The sequence below is a fragment of the Urocitellus parryii genome, chromosome 7 (assembly GCF_045843805.1).
Source record: "Urocitellus parryii isolate mUroPar1 chromosome 7, mUroPar1.hap1, whole genome shotgun sequence".
Classification (NCBI taxonomy): domain Eukaryota; kingdom Metazoa; phylum Chordata; class Mammalia; order Rodentia; family Sciuridae; genus Urocitellus; species Urocitellus parryii.
Genome location: NC_135537.1, coordinates 74,739,321 through 74,751,439, shown reverse-complemented (window position 1 = coordinate 74,751,439; position 12,119 = coordinate 74,739,321). Strand labels below are relative to the sequence as shown.

The 12,119-nt window shown below is 40.6% G+C and overlaps 1 long non-coding RNA gene across 1 annotated transcript in view; it reads right to left on the bottom strand.

Annotated features, from left to right (window-relative positions):
- Positions 1-9,884, bottom strand: part of LOC113186847 (uncharacterized) — a 36,694-nt gene extending 26,810 nt beyond the window's left edge. The window contains exon 1 of the long non-coding RNA XR_003301337.2: positions 9,708-9,884. This is a non-coding gene — a long non-coding RNA (uncharacterized LOC113186847). The remainder of the gene's footprint in view (positions 1-9,707) is intronic.
- Positions 9,885-12,119: the final 2,235 nt, after the last annotated feature.

Here is a 12,119-nt window from a genome sequence, read left to right as displayed (position 1 = left end):
TGTAGTCAACATTTCCACAGCTTTGGGCCAACTGAGGGTATAGAGAAATTCTTTAATTGTGCTCTGGCTCAGTGATCCATTGTTCACCCAACAAATTATGCAGAGTTCCTGGGATGTGCTAGTCACCCACAGTACTGGGCACCGGGTAGGCACAGTAATAAACAATGTAGATAATATCTCAGGGGACTGGTATACTAATGGCAGGGGACAGATAACAAATAAATATGATGAAATATGATGCCTTTTGAGTAATAAGTGTAATAAGTGCTTTGAAATTGTATAAAGCAGGTGAGAGAACAGAGTGTCTCCAATATGTGGAAGATATGGAAATTGACTATTATAAATGGGATAGTCTCAGAATAGGTGAAGAAAGGAACCAGCCATAGGAAAATACTGGGCCCTTAGTTCCATGCAGAGGGAAGAAAACACCGGCTTTGAGAATGAAAGAGCTTGACAAGTTCTAGGAACCCCAGAAGCCAGTTGTGATGGAGACAGAGGGTCCAAACACACAGTAGTAGAATGGAAAAAGCAGTTCATGTGGACCAAGGTCACCATGTGGATAGGATACTTACACAGGATTGAGCTGGAGTTGGTGACTGTGATGTTATAAATCTGGATTGAACAGCATAAGGGCCACCTCTATTACAATGTGCCCAAATTTCACTGGGGTGTAGCTCAGTGGTAGAGCACTTGCCTAGCATGCACAAGGCCCTGAGTTCAATCCCAGCTGAGTTGCAGCCCCAACACCATGTAGATTAACATTTATTAAAATCTTCATGCTAGAGTCTTTACTTCATCAGAAGCTGCTCCTTCTGTTGTTTTCTCATCAGTTTTTCTGCAAACATCACCCAGTTGGATGTTCCTCTTTTAGGTCTGGGAAAGGGAGAGAGATTCTCCAAGGAAAGAGGAGCCCTCGTTCATGCCCTGGGTGATCCATAGCAGCTGGACCTGTACCATTTCACCGGCAGGTCTTCTGGGACAACCTAAGCACAGCTCTGGAGCTCTGCTAAGGGAAAGCACCTCATAGTGGATCCAGATTTCAAACAGAAGTTGAGCCTGTTTTGGAGACACAGTGATTGGAGTTCATTTTAATGTCTTTGCATTGAACTTTCTCTCTCACAGTAAAGACCTCAATGACTCATGGGAATTCAGTCATGCATAGAAGCAGTATAAATCAGATTGGCCAACCTCTGCACTTGGGGCAAGTCATGAAATCTGGCTTGTTGTGCATATTATTTCCTTCATTTAAGATCATGGAGAGTGATGTATGTGCAGGGGGTGGTTGGCAGGGAAAGGCAAATTATTTATTAAGTATTTTCTGAAAGCTGCCTTCCCCCAATTTATTGACACATCTGGAAAATCTTTTTTAATATGTATTCTTCTTTCTTTTTTACAGTTTTGATTAAAAGGCATTCTGAGAGGTCAAGCCAATCTCAAGTTTTGCTTTAGTAAGGATTGAAATTCCAAGGAATATTTTTTGGTTCTTTAATGGCACAATATTACAGTTTCAGAACTATGAGTGACCCTTTCTAATAATAATAATACCCCAAAGTAATACACTGTAATTTTAAGCCAGGCGTGGTGGCAAATACCTGCAATTCCAGTGACTCCACACCTTTGGCTGAGGCAGGAGGATAACAAGTCAAAGCCAGCCTTGGCAATTTATTGAGATCTTAAACAACGTAACCAGACCCTGTCTCAAACTTTAAAGTAAATTAGGCTGGGGATGTTGCTAAGTGGTTAAGCACCCCCAGGTTTATTCCTTGGTACCAAAACTTTTTAAAAAATAAATTCAAAACAGTAACTCTTTCTTTCCCTTGCTTAGGGGCATGGAGGAAACAAGACATGGATCTTCACAGAGGTGCTCAAGCACCTAGAAGCCAAGAAAATAGGGTGATAGTAGGCAGATAGAGTGGTTAGAAGATCTATTAGAGAAAATATGCACATATATTGGGGGGAATAGGAGCCATGTTTCTTGCCACGGAAAATTGATTTACATATAAGAAAAGGTGGCAGGCTAGGAAGTACTGTAAGGTATTGAATTGCAATTGGAAGTATCTTCAGTTAGCTCAAGGCATATATGTGTCTATACATGTGTGTATGTAGAAATAGTTGTAAGTAGAAAAAGTTGATAGACAAGGTTGTATGTGGACTTGAACACATATATGACCATCCCCCCTTATCTAGAGGGGATACATTAAAAGACCCTCCAGTGGACACCTGAAACCAAAGACAGTACTGAACTCTGTATAATATATTCTATATTGTTCCTATAGATACATACCTTTGATAAAGCTTAATTTATAAATTAGAAGGCACAGTAAGAGATTTTAGCAATCACAACTAATAATAAAATAAAACAAATATAGCAATATACTACAATAAAAGTTTAAAATGTGCAAATTATTTACTTCTAGAAATTTCCATTTAATACTTCCAATCTGTGACTGATCTTGGGTAACTGAAACTGGAAAGTGAAACCATGGATAAGGGGGACAACATTACACACTGTGTACATATTTCCTAGCTCTGTCTGCTGCAGATGCCTAGAAGCTGTGATACCCCAGAATCCAGGAGAGCCCAAAACCTTTGCTTCTAAATGCCTTACACCACTGAAAGATGCTCCTGCCTCCTCAGAGAAATAGCTAGATACAGGGCAGAAGTAGGGAGGGTATAAGGTGAGCCTAAATATCTTGTTATGCCAAAGTGCATGGAAGGACATATCAAAAGGTTACAGGAGCCACTTGAAGGTGACCTGGTGGCCAAATTTGTAGCAATAGGAGCACCAAACTCATAATATCAGCTAAGGAAGATAAACCACTGGATAGAGAAAGAACTCATAAGTACATACTGATATAAACAAACAAACAACAAATAAAAGAAGGGGAAACTGCTATATAATAAATAAAATACATGAATACAGAAGAAATTATGGGAATGGAAAGTCAGCACTTATCACATGTCATCCCTCCAGTGAATGCCAAGGCAGGTGAGTGGAGGTTTGATGAGAAGCAGGATTATTAGTATAATGGGAAAATATTTCTCAGTTATTAAGGGGAAAGTGGTAACTTACAGATGGAGACACTAAGACACCAACCAACCAGGTGATCCAGATTGACATCACTAGTGAAGATGAGATGGTGACTTCCTGCCTCCCTTGGTTCCCTGGTAGGAGCACAGTTGGTTTTCTGTGAAGAACGTGTAAGCTCTACCAGCCTGACCCTGTGGGGGACATCCTTGGAATGAAAGGCCTGCACACTTCAAAGCTGTGAAAGTTGTAAGAGAGACAGAAAATGATTGAGGAGCTTTGATAGCAAAAAGTAACATGTGATCCCAGACTGAGTATTGGAGCAGAAAGAGAAAACAGCCTCTGTCAGAGCAGTTTGCAGGCTTTGATATGTGGCTAAGAGGGTAGTGACATGAGGTGGTAATGCTTCCTTTCCTGATTTGTATGATTATTTGGTGGGTATTGGAACAGTGTCCTAATTTTAGAAAGTCAAGTGAGTGATGAGACATTGCACTAAAGCTTGCTGTCATACGGTTCAGAAAATGACTGATAGCATACACACAACTTAATGTATAACAATACATTATGTATATATTACAATCACGATATATTATTTTATATAACAATTATACAACCTTATACATAACAATATATAAAATAATAACAATATATTTTGTGCTATATAACAATATATATCTATGTATTTGTATTACATACATCTATGTGTATATGCTAATGTTATAGGACAGCCTATGTATTACATACTAATGTAATATATATTTATATTGTTCTGTACATTTATATATATTAAGAAAGGGAAAACCAGATGGCACAAATGTGGGGAAGTGTTTATGTTTATATATGTAAGGAGAGTTGGGTCAAAAAAATAAAATGCTAACTAACTAGAGAGTCTGTGAGGGTAACATAGTTCTTTGTTTTATTCTTGCAACTTTTCTGCAAGTTTTAAATTATTTTAAAATAAGTAATTTTAAAAGAAGAACTGGTCAGCCACTGTGATGCACGTGTGTAGTCTTCGAAATCTGGGAGGCTGAGGAAGGAGGATCCCAAGTTTGAGGTGGTCTGGGCCACTTAGCCAGACCCTGTCTCCAAATAAAAAATAAAAAGGGCTGGGGATATAGCTCAGTGGTAAAGCCCCTCTCCCTCAGGTTCAACTCAATTCCCAGCTTTAAAAAAAAAAAAAACACACACAAAAACTTCTCGGGACTGGGGTTGTAGCTCAGTGGTAGAGCACTTGCCTAGCACGTACCATGCACTGGGTTTGATCCTTAGCACCACATAAAAATAAGTAAATAAAATAAAGGTATTGTGTCCATCTAAAAAAAAAGGGGGGGGCTGGGGATGTGGCTCAAATGGTAGAGTGTTCACCTAGCATGCGTGAGGCACTGGGTTCGATTCTCAGTACCACATAAAAATAAAATAACGATGTTGTGTCCACCTAAAACTAAAAAATAAATAAAATAAATAAAAATAAAAATAAAAGAGAGAGAGCTTCTCCTCTATATACAATAACATTCTATTATAACCCAAAGCAGTAAATCTTCATTATAATCCCTGAATTCCATTTCATCCCAGTTGGCTATTTTTATGTACAAAGAATCTGCACTAAACATATAATGCCAGACACCTACAGCCACATAAAGTCACATATACACACAGTAGTATCATTTTATCAGTACTTTCACTTTGCAGAAATGTAGCAATTATTTGTTTATTTCTTTATCTGAAAAAGTTGGGAAGAGATCAGATACCTGCCTCCCACTTTTTTTGAAAAAATTAAATATTAGGCAGTTTAACTGACTTGCTGTTTTCTTGATAACAAGTTACTGAGGACTCAAGACTAGAGTTTAGGAACTTTCTACTATTCTACACAGAAAAGTTTGGTTAGAGTTGAGGGTGTGTGTGTGTGTGTGTGTGTGTATTTCTTCCTTTGAAATATGAATGTACTAAGCAGTTACTGAAGTTAAATTTTGCTTATATATCTTTAGGAAAATAATTTAGCCTACCCAAGTAAAAGTTAACTTGGAAGTTGTGTCTTTGTATTCCCAAAATTTTCTAAGAATGCCGAATGTTTTACAATTCCATGTATTTTTGTCCCTTCTAGTCTTAAGACTTCAGGTTAACATGCACTAAATAAATTTTTTAAAACTATCAGAGTAAAAATGGTCACATTCAGATGTAATCAGAAATGCCCAATAGTTTACAGAAACCTCCCTACACAATTTGTAAGTGTAACAGACAATTGTGATTAAAGTACAACAATGTTAATTATTACTAGCATAGATATCAACACCGTCTCGAAATTGTTTGTTTAGTTGTTAAAATGTATTTACCCTCAGTACTACTGTAACTTTTTCTTACTTCTTCTTTAAGCATGTTTTCATATGCTAACATGCATCAACTTAAATTTTATTGTATTTATCAAACATCTATGTAGCATTAACTATGTGCCTGGCCCTATATTAAGGAGTTTATGAATAGTTAACTCATTTTATCCTCATGAATCTCTTAGGTCATTCCTACTCTTATCCTCCAATTTACAGATGAGGTATAAAGAGGTTTAGTCACATGTCCAAAAATACCACTTATAAGCTGTGACTAGAATTCAAACTTACCCATTCCAACTCCCAAGTTTGTGCTCATTATCAACATGCTATGCAGTGCTAAGCCTTGCACTCACAGTTAATTATTTGTTGATTAAATGAATAGATTATTCTCTTGTCACAGCATGATTCGAAAGCATTAAGCAAATTTTCCAGTTTCTCTGTGGCTTATTTTCCCATTTTGTAAAAAAGAATTATAATACTTGCTATTTATTTCTATTCCTAACAATAGAATTTACTTTATCTAGCTGCTGTATGTTTTTATTTTTTATTTTTATTTTTTGGTACTGGGGATTGAACCCAGGGGCGTTTTACCACTGAGTTACACCTCCAATCCCCCTTTTTAAAAAATATTTTTTAGTTATACATGAACACAATATCTTTATTTTGTTTATTTATTTGTATGTGGTGTTGAGGATCAAACCCAGTCCTTCACCTGTGCAGGCAAGCGCTAGCTATGCCACTGAGCCACAGTCTCAGCCCATCTCCAATCCTTTTTTTATGTTGATACAGGGTTTTGTAAATTGCCAAGGTTATGTGATCCTCCAGCCTCAGCCTCCAGAGTCACTGGGATTACAGGTATGTGTCATCCTGCCGGTTATTTTATGTTTTCAAGACTGGGTCCATAATGGGTATCAAGGCAGCCAACAGCATGAAAGAGAGCTCAACAATTTAGGAAAATGAAGGTTTTTACAGTCTGAAAGAGTATGATGTGCAAGGACAAATCTTTGAAGACTTAAATTTTCTTAAATTAGACCTTTATGTCCATTTAACTTTGAATTATTTTCTTTTTATTAAAATAAAGCTAAATTAGAAGGTTTTATGAAAAAAGAATAAATGAGATGTCATCCAAGGCTTAGATTATGTGATCTTAAAAGATCTACATATAGCTCAGCATGGTGGCTCACTCCTGTAATCCCAGAGGCTGAGGCAGGAGGATCTCAAGCTCAAGGCCCTTAGCAACTCGTCAAGACACTGTCTCAAAATTGAGAAAACAAAAATAGAAAGAGCTAGGGATGTAACTCAGTAGGAAAGTGCTCCTGGGTCCAATCACTAGTACCAGTAAAATAATCTAATTATAAATACTATAAATGAAAATGACTTTTTTTTTTCCTTATAGTTCTCTGGCTTAAAAATTTATCATGACCCAGTTAGGGAAAACATTAGAAGTTTCTGTGGCAAGGTTTCTTGATCAGTCCTTACTTATCTGCTGTCTTTATTTAGTTCCCACAAATTCCATGGGCCACTTTATTAGCTAGAAACATGGCAAGGGAAGAAATTCAAAACAAGATCAACTCTTGTTAACAGCAAGGGCTGATAAATGGTCCAAGCACCTTGTCATATGACCTTGAGTCATTGATCCTCTTAGTCTCAGGCTCCTCAAAAATATGAGGCTTTAGCGCAGTGAAGTGGCCCATATCTTTATTCCCAGCTACTTGGGAGGCTGAGGCAGACAGATCATAAGTTCCAGTATAGACAATTTAGTGAGACCCCATCTCAAAATAAATAATAAAAAGGGCTTGGTGTATAACTCAGTGGTAATTCCCCTGGCTCAACTTCCAGTCAGTGCCACTACCAAAAAAAAAAAACAAAAGAAGGAGTGAGAGAGGGCCTAGCTGTCCAGCTCACCTACAGGACTATTCAGAGAGTCAAATGAGTCAGAGAAACCACTTTGTAAACTATACTTCATGACTATGGAGAAATTAATATTGAAAAAACTTCTGAAGATAGACAGTTGCTTTTGCATTATATCCATAGGTAAAATTACCCATGTACATTCTTGGCTATACTTCCAAGTCAAATAAGTTCTGAAAAGCAACAGACTTTGAGTTAATCCTTGGGAGGGGTGGGATTTCAGATGCTGAAATACTGAACTCCTGGCGAAAGGAAAGGGTGAGAGATAATATTATTGGCTTGAGGGCATCTGACCATAGGTCTACATAGATATGCTTGCAATAAGAACAGAATCTTTTGCTGAGGTCTACAGAGATGGTTCTCCATGCCTTGTCTAGAAGGGAGGGCACCCAATGATTCAATCTGGAAGGAAAGCCATCATACTATCTATCCACAAGCATTTGTTAGAGACTATAAATTGTATGTGCTCTGGGAACATAAAAATGAAATGGTCCAAAGGCCCTGTGTTACTGTTAAATGAAACAAAGGCAAAGTTGTTAGCAAGGTCCAGCAAATGGACAGAAAATACAATTTTGATGACAAACATCAACTGAAACTTAACAGCAATAGAATCCAGCAAGGATCCCTAGTATTTTCCCTCCTGTTTAGAAACTTTGGAAGTCAACTCAGCTACCCTGGTACTGTTTTAAAATCTGATATGCTGTGGCTAAAGTGCACAGAAGAGCAGGTAATCAGTGCTGTCAGGAGTGGCCTGTCTTATGACCTGTTTAACTTTGATCACTTCCATGATCACAGAATGCGCACCTTGCCCTAACCAACCATCTGGCACAGGCCGGCTCTGTTTCCTAGGGAAACTTGGCAGAGTTTTCAGGGTGGAAAGGCAACCTATTACCTCCACTGGGGGGAAAAAAACGAAAAAACCTCACAGCACTTGTCGTACTGATATCAGCATCACCTTCACAGGCCAGGAACAAATCATTACAGGGTATAGACCCAGAACACCCAGCTGGACATTAATAAATCAGGGAAGAAGCCTAAGGACACTGTATTGTACATTCCTTCGAGGCAGAGGCCGCATCGATTCTCCTTTAGGTGGGAGTGAAAGTGTTCTGCTAGCAGGGAACTTGCTACTGATAAAACTGGTCAGTTCTAAGATACAACCCTCCGTGGAATCCCTGGCCTCTTCCAGGGTGTGGGTTGATGCCGAGGGCTAGTAGATCAGCCGCAGTAGCCTCAGCCTTGCATAGAAACCAAGTTGTATTTGAAATTCCCTTTAAAGTAGGAGGCGGACATGAAAGGGACAGGACAGCAAGGCTGTGTGTATGTGTAACTTGTCCCGCGTTCCACAGATGAGCCCTCTCCTTCACCCCAATGCCACTTCCCCCAAGGTAACCTGAGGTTCCAAACGCCAAGCCATAACGGGAAGGAGCCCACCCATCAACCGGGAGGTTACCGTTGGGGGTGGGGGATCTTAAGAAACACCCCCGCGGACCAGTTTCTGAGCAGGAAAGTGGACCGGGAACAGCGCATTTCCTGCTTCGCCCGTGCAAACCCCAGGCGGGGCCAAGCGGGAACGAGGATACCGACGAGGAGTCGCCGCCGGGTACCAGGGCGGGGTTCGGAGACCGCCACGAGGGGAGTACTGGGCACCAGGAAGGGATGCCGGCGGAGGGAAAGACAGGGGGTGTGAAAGTAAAATTAATGTTCCATTGTGGCGGAGAACGAACGTCCCGGAGCCACTCTCGCAGTCTCGCTTTTCGGAAGGAGAGCCGGTGTAGCAGAAGTTGCAAGGTCTGGGTCGCACCTCCCGGGCCGGGGGCGCGCGGCGCCGGCCACGGCTGGACGGGTGACCGCTATCTTCCCGGCCACTCCTTCCTCCTCACCAATCCCCTCCCGCCCGCGACCTTCGACCTCCATCCTGGACCCCCGGTGTACTGGCCACGGGACAGGGAGGAGACGCGAAAGGTAGCAAGCGGGAGCGGCGCCTCCGCCCCAGTGGGCGCCGAGGCACAAGGTGCCCATCGGCGTCGTTGGGCTGAGCCCTGGACTGTGCTCCGCCGCCGCAGACCACCTCCCTCTGGGTTCTGGGAGGCAGCCGATCCTGAACGATTTATAAATGCAAAGGCCTTAATGTTTTTTTTTTTCCCCCTAGGGATACCAATGTCTATTCATCCGAGGGTCGCACCTGAGTTTTTCCTGGGTTTGCTGCGCGCACTCTCCTCCCCTCCCCCACGAGCTTGCTCTTTAGAGCCACCTCAGATCTGCCTGGGTGCTCAGGGATCCTTCCCGAATGACTCGAGTGTCCTTTGTCCGGCTCCCGCTTCCCGAGCATCAAAAACACAAAAGACTACCGGAAATCACCCAGCCTTTGCCTGTTCACTCAGAGGCCCTAGGAAAAGCTTGGCCCTGATTCCTCCAGGTCTGAGCCACCGTTTGTCACCTACCCGAATTAATTTCTGCGCCCGCTGGCCAAAGACCCCAAGTGGTAACAGGCACAGCTTCTTGCTACATTAGTTGCTTCCTCGCCCAGCCTTTGGAACTGGAGTCCGGCCGGCGAAGCCGGGGAGTATAAGAGCAATCAGTAGCCTGGAGCCCAGAATTCCAGCACTGTGCATTGCAAATGTTCACTGCCGGCTCCAGAGCTGGTGGTGTACAAGGCTCTCACTCGTGAAACTTGTCCCTCTACCCGCCCCCACCCCCGCCCCAGTATATCTCTCGGGTTGAGAAAAGCAAGGCTTGCAGGAAGCCACTCCGGATGTTTGCTTCTTTACATGTGGCATTTGTGGCTGGCTCCGATAACGTCCAGAGCTTGGCTTCTAACACTGCGTTTAGTGAAGAGATTGAAATACGAGTCCGCACACAATGCGCACCAGTTTGGGGCGCCGCAGTCGCCAGTACTCCCCTGCACCCCCCCAAAAATATGTCAAGAGAATGATGAAAAGAAATCAAACCTAGGTAACTAGTATGTAAAAGGCGACTGGTCTTGGAAAGGCACCACAATTCTTTTTTGGTAAATTTAAGTAAACTGCTACGTTATGACTCCCAAGGAGGGTGTGTTAAGAAATAAAGAAAGCGCCCAAATCTGAAGCTCCAACTCCATTTTAGGGATGTGTTCTCTCACCTGCTTTCCCAGTAACCTTATCTGTCAAAAATCACTGGTTACTCTCCAGGATCGGGTACAAATAATGATGGAAACCTTTAGATTTTCTTCTTCCATCAGTTTCCCAACTTTAAGATCCAGGAGGGTGAACAAGGACAAAACTGCTCTTGTACTTTTTCTGGAACCACACCTGGATTATATTTTCTATACTCCAATTTATCTTTGGAGAAATTAGTCAAATAGATTAATCTAGAGATGGATTCTAGCACAGGCTCAGTCTCCATTCTAAAAAACTCTTAGTTCATAAAAGCTTTTGCAGTTAAGAGAAAATTCTGCTTTGAGATTTTTGAAAACATATTTATTACAATCTAAAAAAAAGTTAGACAATGTGTTTTAAAAACCAGCAAGGAGCAAGGTGCTAAGGGATTAACTGGTAACTTTGCTGTCCCTCTTTTTTAAATTTTTTTTTTTTAAATTTATGATACTGGGGATCAAACCCAGGGGTGCTTCACCAGTGAGTACAACTCCAGATCTTTTTTTTTGTTTGTTTGTTTTGAGTCAAAGAGTCTCCCTAAATTGCTGACCCTGTCTTCAAATTTTCCATATTTTCTCAGCCTCCTGAGTAGCTGGGAATATAGGCTAACATTGCTGTTTCTACTCCTATAGTTTCCTTATTTATGACCATTTCCAATGCATTTTTGCTTTATTTTCAAGCCATTTTTTTTTCTTCTGGAACAAATAAAACTTTAAAGGGAAAATCACCATGAAATTTAAGATAAACTGCTTTAAACTATCAATTAAAAACATTCCACTATGATTTCTTTAAGCAAATTAATTAATTAATTTTTTTCTTTTTTGAACCATAGCTACTTGTAAACTAGAACTAGAGTCTTACAGTCCCTATAGGAGGACTGGGTGCTAAAGGAAAGGTGAGCCAAGGGAACTAAGTCCACACATCCCTGGTAAAGGTTTTAAACAGTTGTATATCGTTTTGTTTGTTTTTTTTTTTTTTTTTGATACAAAGCAATGACAGAGAAACTAAAGGTCAGGATTTAGCAAAAGCCCTGTGTTTTTAAGGATGCCTTTAATGAGCCAGACATGATAAATGACTTTGTCACTGAAATATCACACAGAAAGCTATAACATTTTACCTCTCAGATCCAGGATGTAATTGATACTACTTTCATCACCCCTTCATAGCAAACTGTGAAAATCTATTCTGGAGATTGATATATTGATTTTTCTTTTTCCCAAATGTATGCAGAGGTGGCCCTGTTGGTTACTGGTGGAAAACAATACAAATACATAAACACAACTGGCAAGTGTGGGAGGGGGTATCTTGGCTCCTGCTCTGAAGGTCAACTGCCAGGTGCAAACTTCACCATCCCAACACTCTGATCTCCAGGCACCTTTTTAAAAGACCTGTCTTGCACCTCAGTTTCCCTTCTGGTTAAGCTATAAGTGTCTAACTAATACAGTTCATTGGAAGATAAACTAGTTCGATAAGGTTTGGAGGCAATAAGAATACTGAATGTCATATATAATTGCTATATAAAGGTTTGTTTAAAAATCCCAAAGAAAACCTTTTTCAGGTCTAAACACAAGTTTAATAATCATTCACATTTCCTTTTTAGGAAAATTATCTGCCTGGGTAGCCATCTTAGATACTAAGAGATTTAGCTATTTTACCGCTCAAAGTATTGCTCTCTTTCCCTTAATAAATTTGGGCACTTAAAGACAAATATTGTTGTTGTCT